Genomic DNA, 19,265 nt, shown 5'->3' with positions numbered 1-19,265 from the left:
TGATCTCTGGTCTAATATATTCTAAAGTCTAAAAACATTTGGCTGTGAAGATTTCAGGTAAAGGAATGTGGAACTCTATTTCTCTAACCCCATGTATACATACATACTCAGCAAGAATTGCACGTTTAACAGAAAAAATAAATGGGTCTTGATTTTGAAGTAGCTTCGGACTGTATCGTACCTTAATAGGATATCTTCTTACCACGTGTCCCCAGTCAGCATCTGACCCCCCAGATGGCACAGGAGAGAAGAGTTTAGAGATGACTGCTGTGACTGTGAGTTTGTACCTAAGACTGATTGTTCTTAACCCACACAACACAAACGTTTCCTTCATTTGGTTCAGAATAACCCATTTTGTTTTCAAATAGAAAGCCATCACTCAATCTGTTTCTTGGCCATAAAACCATTCGTCAGTCTATGAATGTGCTACAAATGCTTGTAAACCAGGAATGATTAGGAAGTTAAGTATTGGCTCAACTTTAGGTAATAGAGTAATTCTGGGAGGTTGTTGCCAGGTTAAATTGTGGTGTGCCCAGCAGACATGGGAGACAATGGGTGCTACCAAAAGAGAGATGGAATGCATCTGTGCTGTTTAGCTTTTGCAAAAGTACCTTCCAACTTCTCTTTGCACTGAGAACTAGCAACATTTGCTTAAAACGGTGGGTGGATGTGCATGTACAGTTTTGTAACAAGCCTTTGAAAGGGGCTCATGAAGGATTCTACTTGGTACTCAATAACTACACTTACAAGCTACAGAGAATGCCTAAGATAACCTAACACATCACATTGAATGACAGAAGAAAAACATGGGGAGCTATTCTTGTCTAACTGTCTCAACTTGATGCTCTTTAATGTCTGTAGATACATCTATGTGATACCAATTTGGGTGACAGACAATTTTGTTAATCGGTACATACAGTGTATAAAAATCCTCAGGTCGGGCTTCCCTGGTGGCGCAGTGGTTGAGAGTCCGCCTGCCGATGCAGGGGACGCGGGTTCGTGCCCCGGTCCGGGAGGATCCCGCATGCCGCGGAGCGGCTGGGCCCGTGAGCCATGGCCGCTGAGCCTGTGCGTCCAGAGCCTGTGCTCTGCAACGGGAGGGGCCACAGCAGTGAGAGGCCCGCGTACAGCAAAAAAAAAAAAAAAAAAAAAAAATCCTCAGGTCTATTACATATTGTACCTGTTTCTTGCCCTTTTTGCATTATCTGAAATGATTTTCTCACTTTGGTAGTAGGAAAAAGAAGCAACTACTCATTGGCTTTAATGGTCACTATAAATACAGGGTAATATAATGACCAATGGAGGAATATTACTTAAAATATTGCCAGCTTCTCTCTATGTGTATTAACTGTGCTGCTTTAACATGAAAGGAAATCATTGTTGCAAGTGCATTACTCCTAATGGGCTTATTCTTCCTCTACTTATAGCAACATTGCTTTGACATTGAAGAATTTCATAGCAGAGATTAAGATCCATTTTCAGATGGCATGTTCATCATCAGAACAAATGTGCTCAGCACTAATTGCCCTTTTGTTTTTAATTGACCACTTAATTAACTGCACTAGATAAATAAAAATCTCAAATCCATTTTCTTCAGGTAGCCCCACTGTTTTATTTCAGTATGATAAAAATCTGTGGCCAGATAGAAGGGAAGATGCTTAATAATTTTACAACAGATTTCCAACCTCAGCATTCATGGAGTTATTTACTATCAAACTAAATCAATAATAAATTAAAAAATGAAATATTTATGATCTGAAAAATCTGATTTAGACTAGGAAACCCCAACTGCCTTTAAGTCAGGCAAAGTAGCAAGATAAATTATGCCATCACAGTCTTTGTTTTCAGAATATAATGCAATCACTTATGATAATTGTTATGCCAGCTCTCAAAATAGGCAGTCATAATAGATGATAGATTAGCAGAAAGATATAACACAGCGTGTTTAATGCAATCGTAGAAGAAACATTCCTTCTTTTCTTCGAGGAGACATGATTACATGTTAAGTTGTTAACAGCATGAAATAAATGCAAATATGTTTGTTATGAAAATAGTTAGAATCATTTCTACGCATTTTCTTATTAGCGAAACCAAGCTGTACAACTTAACCTAGTCATCAATAGTCTATCTCATATGGCTTTTGCTTGAGGCAGTGGAGTCTTGCTGAAAGAGACCAATGTGAAGAAATTAGTTTTCTAAGTGATAAGAAATCATCCTTTCAATGAATTTCAGAATTGAAAGAAAGTACAGATCTTCCTCGATTTACAATGGGGTTATGCACCAATAACCCCAATATAAGTTGAAAATATCGTAATTCAACAATGCATTTAATACACGTAACCTACTGAGCAGCATAGCTTAATCTAGCCTACTTTAAACATGTTCAGAACATTTACATTAGCCTACAGCTGGGCAAAATCATCTAACCCAAAGCCTCTTTTATAGTAAAGCGTTGAATATCTCTTGTAATATGTTGAATATTGTATTGAAAGTGAAAAACAGAATTGTTGTAAGTGTATCAGTTGTTTACCTATGTGATTGGGGGACTGACTGGGAGCCGTAGCTGCCCAGCATCATGAGATAGGAGCCTATAGCATATTGCTAACCTGGGAGAAGATCAGGGTTCAAAATTCAAAGTAAAGTTGAATTTGAAACATTGTACGTTGGGGTCCATCTGTGTAGAGATAATATTGCTTTTGTAGGGGAGGAAACTGAGGCCTCAAAGGAGTAAATAATTATCCCTATTCAGTTCGTGACCTAGAGTGAGACCTGAGGGTAGATCCCTGATAGAGAGTCCTCCCTACTGTCTGCCCTTTTTGATCTGTGACACTGGACCTGTCACCTAAGTATAGCTTCAGCCTCTGTGAGCCTATTTTCCCAACTGAAAAATGCAGGTAATTATATCTCATAGAAATGCTGTCGGTATCTCTGTTAATCAGACTAAGAGAATCAGGGTGGGTGATAATGTAGTTTGGAGGATTTGTAATGTCAACTCTCATCTCTGAAAACGGTGACAAGAAATATTTGCTGTTCAGGCAAACCTAACTTTATTAGACTTACTACGGAAAGAGAGACTATAAGTTGAAATAGTCTTAGTACTACCTCAGAATGGGAAGTTATGGATTATATTTATAGGATTTTATGGCCTGAGCTGAGTGATTTTAAGGTTGATCTTGCAAGATGAAGAACTGACTAGAAATAGGCAGAGTTCATGGTGTAATAGCTTTAGATTGATGGGCGCCATGTGGTTAGACTCTTGATGTAGGTCTTGATGTTGTTCTTGAAATGAAAGTTTTATCCTATAGAAGTGAATACTTCCTAAAGCAAATAACTAAATTACTTTGCTTTCAGTATCATTTAACACAGGGATAGGGAATTATGCCAGTTTCAGTTCTCAGTAATGGGTTGAATAATAAGATGGACAGACTGCAAACCAAGCACCAAAGCAGAAAGGAGTTGGGAAATTTTTCTGTAAGAATCAGATAGGAAATAACTTTCGCTTTTACAAATCATTCAGCCTCTGTTGCCACTACTAAACAGGACTGTTGTAGCAAAAACGCAGCCATAGACAAGACATTAACAAATGGGAGTGGCTGTGTTCTAATAAAACTTTATTTACAAAAAAGTGATCAAGGGTAGCATTTAATCCAAGGCCACAATTTGCCAACCCCTGTCTAAAGAATGGCATGGAGAGAAGTTTCTAGTGGGAAGTTATCAGCCCAAGCCTACTGAATATTTGAGTAACCTCTGGAATGACAAGAAGCTGGGAGGGAGAGTGAGTATATCAGATACAAGATATATTCAGAAATATCTTGATTAAAACAAATGGAGTATAGTCATTTGCCCCATTCTTTTTAATCTAAATATTTCTGAATTTTGCTACTGATATCTATGTTACCTATATGATATATATTATAATGTATATGATATACATATATCATACATAGATAAGTTTAACAGTAAGAAGCAGATTAGTTTTCTTTTCACTCTTTTTGCTTCTTCATGTATTCCAAATTTAAAAAAGGACTAAAGAAAACAAGAATATTTATAGCAAGATCCTACTGAAACAACTATGCATACGAAGCATTTTGTTTGTTTGTTTTGTTTGGGGGAATATAAATAAGCTTATTTGGGAGCAGTATTAGAGCATCAGAGGAAAAAAAAAATACTTCTTTATGTGCTTAAGAAAAAGTAGTCAGACTGGGGGAAAATTTCCTTTTTTTCTGCTTTACTAAATTTGTCAAATTAAAGAAAAACAAAGCAAAACAGATTGGTATAGGCCAAAACAATATCTAAATCTAATAAGATGGTATTTAATAAGAGTACATATTAAGTTTTAGGTTTAAGACATTGATCTACTTATTCAGCATAGGATCAACATGGGGAAAAGAGACTTTACATAATTTCAAGTTAGAAAAACAAACACAATATGGGGTGATTCTAGGCCAACATTCAATATTTGCTTATCTTTTGACATAGTTGCTGAAAATCAGATGTAACTGAGCTTGCATTAATAAAAGCATAGTGTCCAAAACAAGGAATGTGCTATTTCTACCTTAACGTGCGCTTATGTAACCACATAGGGAGATTGTATTCTCTTCTCAACATCAAGGCTTAAGAGAAATTTTGACAAATTGAAAGCCTCTCCTAGGGAGCAGGGTGAGGATGATGAAGTGGCTGGGAGCTTATGAGGGTCACTGGAAAAAAATGAGTATGCTTAGCCTGGGGAAGAGAGGATTTAGCAGGCAGAGGAGAACCATCTTCAAATGTTTGAAGGGCTGTGTTGTGGAAGAAGGATTAGACTTATTATTTGTGTCTCAGGAGAGCAGAACTGGGACCAAAGAGTAGACATTTCAGGGCAGCAAATTTCAGCTTAATATCAGCCCAGAGCATTTTAACAAGTAGAATTGTCCAGCCAGTGGTTAAGTGCACTGGCTTTGAAACCTAGACTTTCTAGGTTTGTATCTCAAAACTTACAGTCACTTAATAGCTTTGTGACTTTAGAGGAAGTAAAATACCGTCTCTGAGCCTTAGTTTTATGATAATGACAATGGAAAAAGTACTATCTACTGCATGGGTTTATATAAGGATTCAGTGAGATTGTGCATACAAAGAGAAAAGTGGTTTCTCCATGAGATACCAAGTTCTTCATGACTAGGCATATAGAAGGAGCAGCTAGATGACAACTTCTCTGGAATATTATAGAGGGCATTTCTGCACCAAGTAGAAGGTTAAGCTAGATGACCTCTTAAGCCCTTCTAAACTTGTATCTTTTATTTCTATATAGGAGCAGGAAACTAAAAATCCTCTGTACCAGGGATCATTAGGTGGTGGTCCAAAAGCTGGATTCCCCTAGAAGAACACTTGAAAATTGGGAAACCAGAATAAAAAGGAACATTCTGGCTTCTCTTTAAGTATCTGAAGATTTGGTATCAATGGTTCACATTTCTACATGGTTAAGAAGCCGAATCCAGCCTCTGTACCCCAACACTGAATTAAATCTTGGAGACAGAGTTTTGGGTGAAGCAGAAAAGAATAGCTTTATTGCTTTGCCAGGCAAAAGGGGCCACAGCAGGCTAGTGCCAGCAAAGCTGTGTGTCCCCACTTGGAGAGGGTAGTGAGAAGTTCTATAGTAATGGTTCAAAGAGGGTGTGATCATCTCATGGGCGTTCTTCTGACTGGTTGGTGTGAGGTAAGTGGGAGTCAGCATCATCAACCTCCTGGTTCCAACTGGTCTGGGGTCTACATGCTTGTGGGCAGCATACCTTCGTTAACTGTTAACTTCACTCACCTGATGGGGGTTTCAGTATCTACAAAACAGCTTAAAGATATTGTTGTGTGTATCCCTTGATGGGGAACAGGACCTTGCCCCAAGGTGACACTATTGTTTGTTTCTCCCCTGTCTCATGTCCCCTCCCTTCCCTAATAACAGCTGCTTGAACCTGCCCATTGGAACTCAGGGAAGCTCATGGAGGCTGAATAAAGCCTATTTCTTATAATCAAAGAATTGGGGGACACAGAAAGCTTTTTGTGCATAGGAGCCTCACAGGGCCCTGCTTGGTATCAGTAACAACACCTTTAAAAGGCATTAACAACAAGCATCAGCAGTGCTTGGCCCTTTAATATCATTTGCCTCAGTTTAGACAATAGACCCAGTTCGTCTAAGATGCAGCCCACCTTAGTCTCATATCACCTGCCTGATCTCTGAAGGCGGTGTATTGCCACTTCTGTCCTACATTAGCTAGGTGAGATAGCTGGAAGCAGTCCTTCTGGACTGCAGTCCTTTTGGACAGGATAGAAAAATAGGAGGAGGAAGAGAATGAGTGGGATACCGGCAGACTGTCTGAAAGGGAAGATTAACAACAAAAGTATTAATAATATTAGTTTTTGAATACTGACCAGTTACCAGGCTCTATGTCAAGGACTGTATGTACATTGTCTCATTTAATCTTTACAGCAGTCCTATAAGGTGTGTAAAATGATTGCTTTCCTTTAATGGGTGAGGATACTAAAACTTGGAGGGGTAAATATTTGTGCAAAGGTGTGCCCAGCTAATAAATGGCAGAAAAGTTTCTCATCTGACCAGTATCTGTTCCGATCCTGAACCTTTGCTTTCCTCCACAATGGCCAATCTTACAAACTTAACAATTTTGCCTAAAGCCAGTCCTGGGAGATTCAGTTCTAATTTCTGAGCAAACATATTTCTGATAGGAAAGATCTCTTCCTATCAGAGTTGCAAAGGGAAGATTCCTCCTTCATTGTGAATAACCTGAACTGTTATGAATCTATATGGCACAATGCAAGGTTTCCCACAGTGTGCTTTTTGGACTTAAAAAAAAAGTAGCATGTAGTCAAATACTATGCAAAATGCAAGGTTAAATAAGGTGAACAAGTTCTTTCCTGCAGGATTTCTCAGTGTCTCTACTCTTCTGATGCACATTATAGAATCTGAGGAGAAGGGTAGTACTGTTTCTTAGACTTCCGTGATCCTGGGACTCTGTTTTCTTCAGTGTTTACCCTAGAGTGAATGAATGCTCCATAGAGCACAAACCTAATAGAGAGAAAAGAGCCCTGGACCATAAATGCGATGGTATCGGAGTTCCAACTCTGCCAACAGCTAGCTATGTGATCTAAGTCTTGTAACCTCTGTTCTTATGTTGGGACAGTAATATCTGTCCTACTGACCGCTCCAAATTTTTATAAGGATCAACTAAAAGAGAATTTAAAAGAGCTCTCTAAATTGAAAAAAGCCCAAGATATGCATAAGGGATTAAATGACTAATGTTTCTGTCTCCTACATAACTGATCAGGGAAATGGGCTAGATTTTAATCACTTTCATGCCAATCAGCGATTTTCTGACCACACATAATGTTGTATCTTTTTAAAATGCATGAATATGTGAATTTTCTGATCTACCTGGAAAGAATTATCAAAATATTATCTATATATTCATATTGTCATGAATACATTAAAGCTATGCAATTGTAAGCTCTCTGCTGAGAAAGAACACACGTTCTTCCAAGGCTATCTATTAAGGAAGGAAAGAGGAAAGAAATAGTGAGTACTCATAGCAGGATGTACACTGATTCCATTCTCTTCCCTTTGGCTAAGGTTCATGGTCCCCAGCCCCTGGACAATTGGACCTTTTGCCTTCTCTTCCATCAACCTGTCCCCTGATATGTGCTCCTGTTGGCAGTCCTGACCTCACAGAAATAGGAGTCATCTCCGGAGGAAAATGCAGTTGCCTGTCAACACTGTCGCTGTAAAACTGGGAAATTCCTCTGCTATTGAGAAGCTAGAATTTCTAAAATAAGAAAAATAAAAAGGAGAGAGAGAAAAAAATAACTCATTTGGCAACAGGGAATGACATTGAACCTTGGTCTCTTAAGTGCCCCATTCCTTGGCTTTTTGAAGTTGCAGAAATGCGGATCAGGCTTTCTGTTGAGTGTGTTACTCTCGCTAAATACATAGTCCCCGAGAGGAAAGATGCTGTGGCCTGGGGCATGGGGGACAGACCTCATTCCCCAGCACTTTGCTCATTCTTTCACCTTTGGAGATGGCTATTTTAGGTAAGGAAAAAAAAAGTCATCTGCTGACCTGACGATACACTTCCCCAAAGGCAGGGTATTAAGATGTTACCTCAGATTTCCCCCAGTTCATGCCTGCTTCCTGCCTTCTTACTAATAGGACCTAAACTGCCTTCCAATACCTGGATCTCATGTTTATATAAATAGTACCCCACTTTTGTAAATTGATATATAGTGTGAAAAGTGCTTTCTCAAATAAAATGTCTCATTTTGATTTTTTTTTTTTAATTACCAAGAAAAACAAAAAGTGAGGCTCCGAGAGCTTAATTAACTTTCCTGGAGTCAGCCAGGATAAAGTATGCATACTCTTTTAAAAGTATTGTTTTATATTTTCCACCCTCTAAATTTTGGTGACTTGGGACAAAACTGTATTCTAATTTATATCCAGATATAGGTAAGGGTATTGTGAGCTGTGAACAGTAGGGAGGGAATAACAGGAGGATGTCAAAAGCATTCTTAGAGGAAAGGAGCAGTACCTTCTGCAGAGGTTCCCCATGAGCAGACTGGCCCAGTGAAAACATCACTGGACCAGGAATCCAAAGGGCTCAGAGACAGTCCACCACTGCCAGTAACCAGTTACATAATCTTAGTAAATCCAGCAACATTTCTGGTGTCAGAATTCTATGCTGAGATGGGAGAGCAGGCAATTCAACAGAAACAAGTAGGAGGCAGGCTTCCAAATAATGTAATGCTACTTCAAGTATTGGGCCAAAAGCATATGGGTAGTGTGGCCGAGCTGGACCTTGGACCTAGGTCTTTTGATTTTAAGACTAAGGCCCTTTCCATATTATATATAGGAAGCACAGGATTGATGTCAGTGATCTGGACATATGTACTTGGAATTATTCTGAAAAAAGACATTAATTGGTTTCCAGAACAGTAGGCAACTTGAATGTAAAGGTAGTTTTAGGAAAATATCTGAAGTGGGACAGGCTATAGTGAGACTAAGGGCAGAGTGGTGCTCTTAAAACTGCCTTTTGTTCAGTCCCTATGGCCGCCTACTAGACTAAGCAGATCTGTGGAAGGAAAGAGAACACCAGACAGTAGTTTCTTTTCTCTGCATAATGTAAACAAAAGGCCATGATTCTGGGGAATAGCTCCCAACCCAATCCAGCAGTCCATTTTGCATATAGGTAGATGCCCACTACTGCCCTGAACTCCTATGTGCAAGAGGGCATTGGTTCTGTTAGGCCGCCATGTCTGAAGGGACATGGAAAGGATGACAGAGTCATTGACTCAGTGGCTTTGAGCTTTTCAAGAGGAGACAGTGGTAGCTGAAGGTCTGTGCTCTGTAGCCACGCTTCCTCCTTTCAATCCAGCCTCTGCCTCTCATTCAGTAAGGAATTTGGTAGGTTACCTAACTCTTCTGTGCCTTCGTTTCCTCATCAGTAAAATGGGAATAATAATAGTAGCTACTTCCCAAGTCTGAGGTGAGGATAAGTTAATTCATATAAACTGCTTTGAAGAGTATCTCATATGAAACCAGAGCACACTAAGTAATAGCTGCTATTATTATTGTCATCATTATTGTTATTATTATTAAGTACAAAACAACCAAATTTAAAAGATCAGGTCATTTTCAAGGATGCCTCTATCTTTGATTATGTTGGTCCATCTTCCTAGAATTCTCCAATTTTAGAATTCTGCCAAGATTCAATGACCTTTATCCCATGAAGATTTTATTATACCTTCATTTAGAAATGCTTTCACTTTCAACTTCTAATCAATTTATCTTTAATGAGGAATGAATAAAATATTTAAGGTATGACTACTTTTCCATAATATATTTTGCTGGTCTATTCTTCAGGGTTGTGTGTGTGAGTGTGTGTGTCCTTGTACACAGGAAGGATCAAGTTACACTAATTCATTGAGTGGGTGAATGGTTGCTACTTATGACTTAAATGTATTTCAGGGGTGTTATGGAAAAAGCATTCAGAAGCAATAATAATTTTGAGAGTTATCATTCTCTTTGTTACGTTATAGAATTCAGTACAGTCTCCTTGAAAGGTGATACACTAGACCTTTTAAATAAGGGTAATGAAGAGAAGTAAGTAGACTTACCCTTGCCTGTCTTCAAGTGACTATTACCCAAACAGTCTAGAATGAGGAAATAAGTGAAAGAAGAATTCTTTTTGCACTAAAGTGATTCCAGGCAAGGATGATATCACCTATCCTCCTCTTAGCATCTTTTTCCAACCTATATGTCTGGTATGTCATCAATGGGACAGCCGGTCTTTAGGCTTCCAGAAGAGGTATATCTTCTGAAAGGGCAGTGACTTTGGATTCTGCATCTGAATCTCCAATGGCTTAAACTTGGCCTCCCAAGTGTAAAGTGGTACCTGGGTGCAACACATTTTTGGCTTATTGGTTGCAAACAGATTTTAAAACGATATGAGATTGAAAACATATTGATCATGTTGCAAGATGTTATTTGGAGATTTTACAGTAAAAGAAATATAAGCACAGCTGCATATTTCAGAAATTTCAGTCCCAATTTGCTTGTCAGTTCCCAGAACATACTAGTTTTTCAGGGGATGTACATATATAAATAAACTAAATGCATATAGAAAAGCACATATATCTTTTCTTTCCAAATAGCTTTCCTTCACTCTACCTGACATAAACTCCCTCATGTCCCCAGCCAGAATGGTATTTTTGGCACAATATTGTTCCTGACTTCTCTATTGCCTCCTGGGGACCTGCCTTTCAAACATCTAATGTGAATTTTCTCATGAATGCCAATGATACACGGCTACATTTTTCCTTCGAACTTTTCATCCCCCAGGCACTCCAAGTACTCTGTAACTACTTCCAAGTTATCCATAATTAGATGGGTAGCAATTACTTGTAATAGAGGGTGGAAAAGGCAAAGGGCATTTTTATTGGTTCTGGGAAGATTTAACTACATTGATACAGCATTTACTGAAAATCCCCGTCACCCCAGAGCATGATGAATGGCCACTTCCATCTCAGCTCTGTCTCAGGAGGTTTCTGGGTACAAAGTGCCCTGAGGTCTCCTTTGCCACACAGAGAAGCTAGTCTCCATTCATGCTCTCATGTTAACTTCACTTGAGTTAAGTGCGCAGACAACAATTTATTCACTCCCAATTCAAATCAAAATAAAGGTTTAATTTGCTTCCCTGTCTTCTGGGGCTAATCTCCCTCATTGAACACTCATACTCCCATTAATTCAAGGAGAACGACCCCCTGAGCAGCCTTTGATTAGACTCGAAGGATTAATTGTTCCTTTGGAAGCTTACACACAGCATCCACCAGTATCAACAAGAACCTCCCTTTGTGTACCCCATACCCCAGGGCAGAATTGGGTATGAGACATGACCATCAGCAGCAGCAGATAATTCACACTCTACCTACTTCTGAGCTCAAGTGCTAAATTTCTAGGATACATATTATAGTGTTCCGTCTTCCCTGCAAACCTACCATTTGGAGGTAGAATACAAAGATGTCAACTCCTGCTAAATGTCAGGAACTTTTATCATATAGGAGATGTCAGAACAGACTTTAGCAGAAGTTAGCTTTATGGAATATCTCCAGGGTCTGCCTCTAATGTTAATGGATCAACCTTCCAGTTGAAAAAAAATAGAGTTCTCAGTTCTTTCGCTATTCTTTATATTCTATGACTTCAACTTTATTATTTACATTCAAAGAATCTCTTGAGATAAAGTAAAATAGTATGTTTCAATAATTAGTTTAATAATAAGTTAATTAAGAAAGGATTCACTCCCCCCAACTATAAGCTGAGTTCCATTTACAACAGCTCTTATAAACCAGCTTAGAGAAAGATGAGATGATTTATATGTTGACACAGAGAGGCAGAAGTTTTTCTGTGTACGTGTGTATATTTTCATAAGGGTGAACTAATTTATTTATCAAACAGTATTTTCTTTTTCTGAGCTCCCCCAAAAGTAGACTGTGAGTCAAGGACTTTTTAATGCAAAAATGTTGGTTGGGAAGTTATCCTAAGAAACATGGGAAGGGAAGTGGCTTACTCAGACACAGAATGGAGCCAGTAAAAGTTTATTATCAGGCCAGTTGTCAGTGTGGTCAACTGGATCTCAGTCTCTCTGGGGAGTACTGGATGCAGAACAATGTTCAGTTATCCCAAATGAGGGGCACAGAAGATGAGTATTTATCAATTTCTCATCCATAATTGATTGAGAGTTGGTTCTGGGAACATTAACTCTCAGGCAGTGCTAGTTTGGCCTGCATGGAGAAAAGCATGTTTCTCAGGCCGGAAACAGAGACAGTCAGGTTTTCACAGTCATCAGAGTTGTAGTTGTGAATCCTGATGATGGGTATGGGGGTGGGAGATTCATTGAGAGCATGGACAACATCTGCTATAATTAAAAAAATCTCTGCCATTTATTAGACATTGGGTTGTACATTAGCCTTGAAATAGAATCAGTGCCTTTTATAAAAATGGGACTTCAGCAAAGGTTTTTATTACTAGAACACCAGGATTATTGCTACACATCAATCTTCTTGCTTTGCAATTGGCTTTTTCATTAAGTAAAGAGGAGAGAAGACAGAACATTTTATAGGTAAGTCACACTAAAATTAAGGTTTGGCCTTTCAAACCAATTTCCTAACTCCATATTAAGGAAGCATGCTTTTTTTCAAAGGGATTTAATACTTAAAGTAACAATAAAAAAATTAAAGAAAGAAAACAAAATGTATTCTATGTAAATAAACACTGCCTGATGTAGATAGTTTTCAAAAGCATGACCTGGGAGTTTAAATCAGTAACTGTGGAAAATTACGTAGAAACTCATATCTAAAACCAATTCATGTACACTTAAATATTTAAGTTACAGTACATATACCTCAAACACTTGTCACTTAGAAAGTGTTTTGTGTTCCAGCATTGATCCTACAAACTTGCTGGAGTTAAGAAAAGCATCTTATATTTATATAGCATTTTGAATATTAAAATGCACCTCACATTCATATTTTTACTTAAACTTCATAAATATATGTGAGAAAAGTATTATTCACATTTTATAAAAATGGAAAGTGACGGTGCAAAAAGTCAGGTGATTTTCTATAGGTCACAAAACTAGGAAAAGTTGAACCCAAAAATCATCCCAAACCTTTTTACCAGCTAGTGCCTACATGCATGAAGACAATACAATTCCAGCTACTATTTCACTTGGAACTTTTGGTCAGACCAATAAGACCAAATTTCTTGAGTTGCCTGGGAATTGAAGGTTCCTGGGATGCAATATGTTGAGTTCTATTATCAGGGCCATCCCAGACAAACAGGGAAAATTGGACCTTCTGCCTGGCACTTAAAATATGCACATAGTTTTAGAAGCATATGCTGAAGTCTTTGGTGATTATACTGCTCTGTAGTTGTTCTCGAAAGTTACAGTTCTTTAATAACATACAGCTGATCTCTTAATATTGGTAATATTCTATAACTCGCTTTTTTAAATGAATCCACTTTTTCCTAAGTGGCTCCCAAGAATAGCATTAGCTACATTAGTATTCTAATACCCTTCCTGGAATATAGTTTACTCTTTTTTCACTTATATTCATTTACATAAATCCTAAAAGGAAAACCATACAAATAAAAGAAGGCATATACCTAGTTGTTCCAATATTGAAATGAAGATTAGATGAGATAAGAAATGAAAAAATTGTCTACCTAAAATAGCTTTATGGAGCTTAATAGTACTCAGAAAGCTTGAATTATTAAAAGTCCAATATCTTTCAGCTTGTAAGTTGAATATATTTGGGCTGCTAAAGGGAAAATCAGAAGTTCTAATGTTGTCATTTGTTTGATCAAAAACTATAGAAACAAACAGCCCCCTCAAGCATGTTGTTCTGTAGAAATACATGTATCTGTAGGAGGCTGTTGAATTTTATAACTAAAACTAATTAGGTGAATAGCTAGTGACTTTATTTCCCTGAAACAAGCACAACTAAATTCCTCAATTCTCAACTCATTGATTCCATCCCTGCAGGGCAATCAATCATTAATCTATCTACATACCTGAGTTTTGGTATAGGCACTGTCTCTAATTTTCTGTGTGACGTTCGGAAAGTACTCTGCTTGTTTGAATGTCAGTTTTTTATCTGACAAATTGTGGAGTGGGGAGGCAGTTGGACCAGATGATTTCCAAATTATCCAGAGAATGAATTATAGAACTTGACCTGATGACAAGGAACATTACAGTTGATCCTAAATTAATGGAGATGCACAGGATTGGGGTGGTGCCCACTCTGTATCTTGGCCTCACATGTCATTCTGGTCACTTTAGGGTGTCATCATATGGGAATGAATGCAACAAAGTAATCATTATGTAACAAAATGTCAAAAACATTTATTATGTACAAGTAATGTTGAAAGTTGTGGTCTGAAAAATTATATTCTGAGATAAAAGAAACATAATTTCAAAAGAATAAGTTGATTGATTCAGATAGGTTGTCTCTATAATTCAACCAATAAATAGGTTAAACCAACTCAAGGTAGACTCTAAAAGTAGCTAAAGAGAAGCCAATTATGTAAATCTGGTTGGTACGCACTTAATTTAGAATATTTCTTGGAGACAGCCATTCGCTGCTACAAAAGTTTTGAACCTCTGGGCCCTGCAGTGGGTGCTCACTCAATTTCAGAGACATATACTTTGCTTTCTATTGCTCAGAATTTTTTGTTTTTTTTTAACAATCTATGTTTTATATATACATATACATATATATATATATATATATATATATATACACACCCACACAAAATTGAATGGCTGCATCAAATATTGAAGTTTTACATATTGAGAATATCACTTTAACGATTGCTTTAGCCTAGCAGAAGACCCTAAAAAATTCTGGAAACGTAGAAAAGACCCCCTAGTTATATGTTAGACTGCCTTTTCCTAGTGGACAAGAATTCAATCAACAAAATATATTTAATGCTGAGAATACTTGATATTAAAGTAACAGATTAAAAAGTGAAAATTCAATCAACTTATTGTTTTTCTATACAAGATATCAAAGTAGTTCATTGACTTTACAGATTTCCTCTGGTTGTGTCAGCCAAATCATATTATTGGTTAGTGTTACTTAGCCATAGCCCTAATTAAATCTCATGGTTATAGGGGAATAAAATATAGTCATTTAGAGAGGTTTATGTGCTTACATATATATCTGACAGTAGATATTAATATGGATAAACTTGATGCATAATCTGAACTTAAAGAATTTATGTAATCGAAAATGGATTTAGCTTACAAAACACAAAGTATCAGTCTTATGAAATTTTCCTTCTTGTGTTCATTATATAATAATATTGTTAGAATATAATAGAAGCATTTATATAAAGTTGTAATATCAAGAGAAATTAATTTTCCTTTTTTCTGGTGGTTGTATAGTTATTTTAGAACTGTGCTAGGATTTGTCCTTTAAGCAAAAGTGTTTCCATATCACATAGTAGACAAAAATAGGCATTTTTAACTTTTCCACTTTAATTGAAAACAAATAAATACTTTTACAAAAGTATGTGTAAACTATATATAATACATATAAAATACATGAAATGTATATACTTCTATAGAATTTATATATTATATATATATGTATGTATGTTTATATATGTGTATAATTTAAGGTACTTAGGACACCAGTGATGTAGTGATGACATATCAGATAATTAATAGATAAGAGGATCCAGAACTAATGGGAAAGGTGCTGACTCTCCAGATGACTTTCACTCTATCCTTCTTCTGGTCATGTGGGGAGTTCCTAGTTGGTGATGGGAAGAAAGAGGCATGTGGAAGAGACACAAGAAGAAGCTCTAAATATAAAGATTATGCATTCATTTTGAAAGCCTTTCTCATCTCTTCTGGCTTGACCCAGGACATTACTTTCATTCCATAAAATGTGGTGTCTGCAACCAAAAGAATCTTATTTAACAAACATTGATTGATGACCTACTAAGAGCTCTTTGTGTCAGTGATAAAAAGTTGAACAAGGCAAAAATGGTCTGTGCCCTCCTGGAGCTTTTATTCTAAAGGTGATGGGCCAGAGACAATAGGAAAATAGGCAGAGCCATAATAAATAAAGATTGTGATAAGTATGAAGAAATAAATAAATAGAATAATTAGTGACCTGAGATATAATGAGATGGGGAGTCATTCTGCTACTTTAGGTAAACTGATTAGGGAAGGTCACATCACTGAAAATCCTTCCAATTAAATGAACTCTCACCTTACTACGTGATAAGCCAAAAGTGGGGAATGAGTCTTAACCAGCAAAATTAGATTTATCTAAAGGATCTATAATTAGCATACATTCATATGCACGTGCTTGTTTTTTTTTTTTTTTTTAATATCAAGTACTGATTTTAACTTTCTCTGCAGTTCTCCATATTAAAGATGAGGAAATGGAGGCTCAGAAGGCTGGCAAGCAAAATAAACTCATGAAATCTGAAACTTTTCCAAACAATTATCAATGTAACTATTTAGGAAAACATAGGAGGAAGACAAATATAAACTGAGGAACATAACATTGGTTTGGAAGATTGTTAACTCTCAAGAACTGCTGTGATTCTAGAGGTTATGAAGAGTACCTAATGGTAAAAGGAGATATTAGAATTTAAAATGCTAATGAAATATAAAAGCAAAATGAAAACTACAATCCCCAACAGGCAGAACACATCTAGCTCATCATAGCAATATGGTACTGGCTTTTGTCTTAAATCTTTTCTCTTAAGATGATATCATCTCAGTGTATTGGGGCTTGTCAAATAAACATTAGGATGTATGTAGTATCACTACCTTGATTAGATTAAGTGGAAAAGTAGGCTTTGATTTACAGAAATTCACATCACAGCCAAGTCTTACTTGAAATACTTCTAGTCCATAAAGCAACACTGAAACTTGAGGCATCTTGCTGACACTATGACTTATTTTTTAATATTTGTAAAGGGCAATAAGTAAGAATGAGTTCTTATATCATTTTACAAGCTGGGTGACTGGTTAGTAGTCATTTTTATTCTGACCTGGTTTGAACTTGCACAATACTCGCATTGCCTCTGGCATTTGACTGTGTGCAGACTACATTTTATTTCTTTCTCCAGAAATTGAACTCTGCCTAGGAAAGCCAGAATTTCCTAGAAATTGTGCTCCAAGCCTATTGATTTAAAAGGCAGAAATAAACTGCTTTCTTTTGCCCCAGATTCTATTTTCAAATCTTGCTTGTGTATCTCAGAATTTATTCAAAACCAATTCTGAAAATGAGTGCTCTAAAACTCTGGGTTTGTCTCTCAGTCTTTGCACAGATAGTGAATCAATAATTTGGTAATTTAAAACAATCAGATATATGAACTGTCATTTATGGGTAAGGCACAGTATTAAAGATTTAGATAACTAGATTAAAAATATTTTAATTGGTTATTTTTGTTTCACAGATATATCTTAAGTGTACACACACAAAACATTAACTTACATTTCCTAAGCGCTACATTTCCTGAATGTTACAGATAAAGAAAAAAAAATGTAGGCTGATTCATTCAGTTATTCTTTTGCTCATTCTATAACTTAAAAACAAACAAATAAACAAAAAACTACTGTATAAATTGCAAAGGCCCAGGTCTTGAAGATACTACATTGAGCAAACAGGATTGTGTATAAACCTTATAGAGATTAACTTGTTATTTTAAGAAACTGATAAATGCTATGATATAAGCAGTGTGGGTATTGGGGGGAAATATTACAAAAGTACCTCTCTTAGTCTAAGGAGGATCAGAAAACCTTCCTGGAGGAAATAACTGAGAACTAAGGAATAAGTAGAAGTAAAACTCCATGGTGTTGGGGAGTGAGGAAGGGGAAAGGATATTCTGATCAGAGGGAAGTAAATGTGTGGAAGATGAGCACAAAAGACAACTTGACTGACAGAAGAAACTAAGTGAGGTTCAATGTGGCTAGAGCATAGAAAGAAGAGGGTAGGGTGATTTGAGGAGGCTGAGGGGAAAGAGACTAAATGACACATTAACGAAAGAATAACGTTACTAGCGTTGATGAAATTTAGAGTTTCTCAACTTGGGCAATATTGACACTTTGGGATGGCTAATGGTTTGTTGTAAGAGGAAAGGCAGCTGTTTTGTCTATTGTGGACTGTTTAGCAATATCCTGGCCTCCATACACCAGATGCTGCTACCACCCTCCTCCAATGTGATAATCAATACTACCTTGATATTTTCAAATGTCTATTTAGGGTGCAAAATCACTGCTGGCCCAGAAGCACATTAAATGGATTATGTGTCACTATCAACTGAGAATTATCCCAGAGATGCAAGGATGGTTTGACATAAGAAAAATTAAGCAATGGAATACACCACACTAATAGAGTGAAGGCAGAAAAAAAGGAAGAAAAAATGCTTATCTTAATTGATGCACAAAAAAAGGATTTGACAAAATCCAGCACCCTTTCATAATAAAAACACTCAGAAAGCTAGGAATAGAATGAAACTTCCTCAAAATGATAAAGAACATTTCCTCCGAACCTGGTAATAAGACAACTCAGTTGAACTATTTCTCAGAACTTTTAGTAAATAGCATAAATATCTGGATATGTAAAAATAAATATTATGATCATGGACTTTTTTAAGTTGAAGCTGTTCTAAGAGTTGAGCTGGACCAAGGGAGCACTGTCCTTGGATTTTGCAATTTTTTTTTTATCACAGACACACACACACACACACACACACAAACACACACACACAGACACACACACACACACACACACAGGTTTTCTAATGTTACTTTTTCTTTTTTCTCAAATGTGCCTAGACAGTAATGTTCTAAGGCCTAAAATCAGACCATCAACAAACAAATAAAATGATAGTCATATTATGATCTACATCTACTGACTTAAACAGGACTGAAATAATCACTTTACTAATAGTTCAGCTTCAAAATTCATATTACAGTTATTTGGAAGAGGGAACCTGAAAGAGTCTGTGACACACTTGCCAACAGTTCCCTCCTCCACTTATGCCACATTGACTTCTTTGCAGAATTCTTCCAAAAGTGGGTGGAAATATTTGAGATGGCTCAGTGAATTAGACCCCTTATGTATGATTATATGAAAAGCTAGCCACACACCATTTCCACCTTCTTAATTTATGGATCAGAGATCACATTTGTAAATAAAAGAAA

At 36.9% G+C, this 19,265-nt stretch overlaps 1 protein-coding gene across 3 annotated transcripts in view; it reads right to left on the bottom strand.

Moving 5' to 3' along the window:
- CNTN6 (contactin 6) overlaps positions 1 to 19,265 on the bottom strand; it is a 290,317-nt gene that overhangs the window by 236,605 nt on the left and 34,447 nt on the right. Inside the window, exons 3-4 of one of the 3 annotated variants that reach the window (XM_027121422.1) lie at positions 13,251 to 13,257; positions 13,208 to 13,210 (exon numbers count right to left, since the gene is read on the bottom strand). The exons of the other annotated variants lie outside the window; for them this stretch is intronic. The gene's annotated coding sequence lies outside the window, so the exon portion shown is untranslated. The remainder of the gene's footprint in view (positions 1 to 13,207; positions 13,211 to 13,250; positions 13,258 to 19,265) is intronic. 3 annotated transcript variants of the gene reach the window in all.

This window comes from Aethalodelphis obliquidens, unplaced genomic scaffold (genome assembly GCF_003676395.1).
Source record: "Aethalodelphis obliquidens isolate GAN/ISIS:26980383/991018 unplaced genomic scaffold, ASM367639v1 scaffold22, whole genome shotgun sequence".
NCBI classification, from domain to species: Eukaryota; Metazoa; Chordata; class Mammalia; order Artiodactyla; family Delphinidae; genus Aethalodelphis; species Aethalodelphis obliquidens.
Note: the sequence above shows the minus strand (reverse complement) of the source record. Positions and strands in the feature narration are given on the sequence as shown.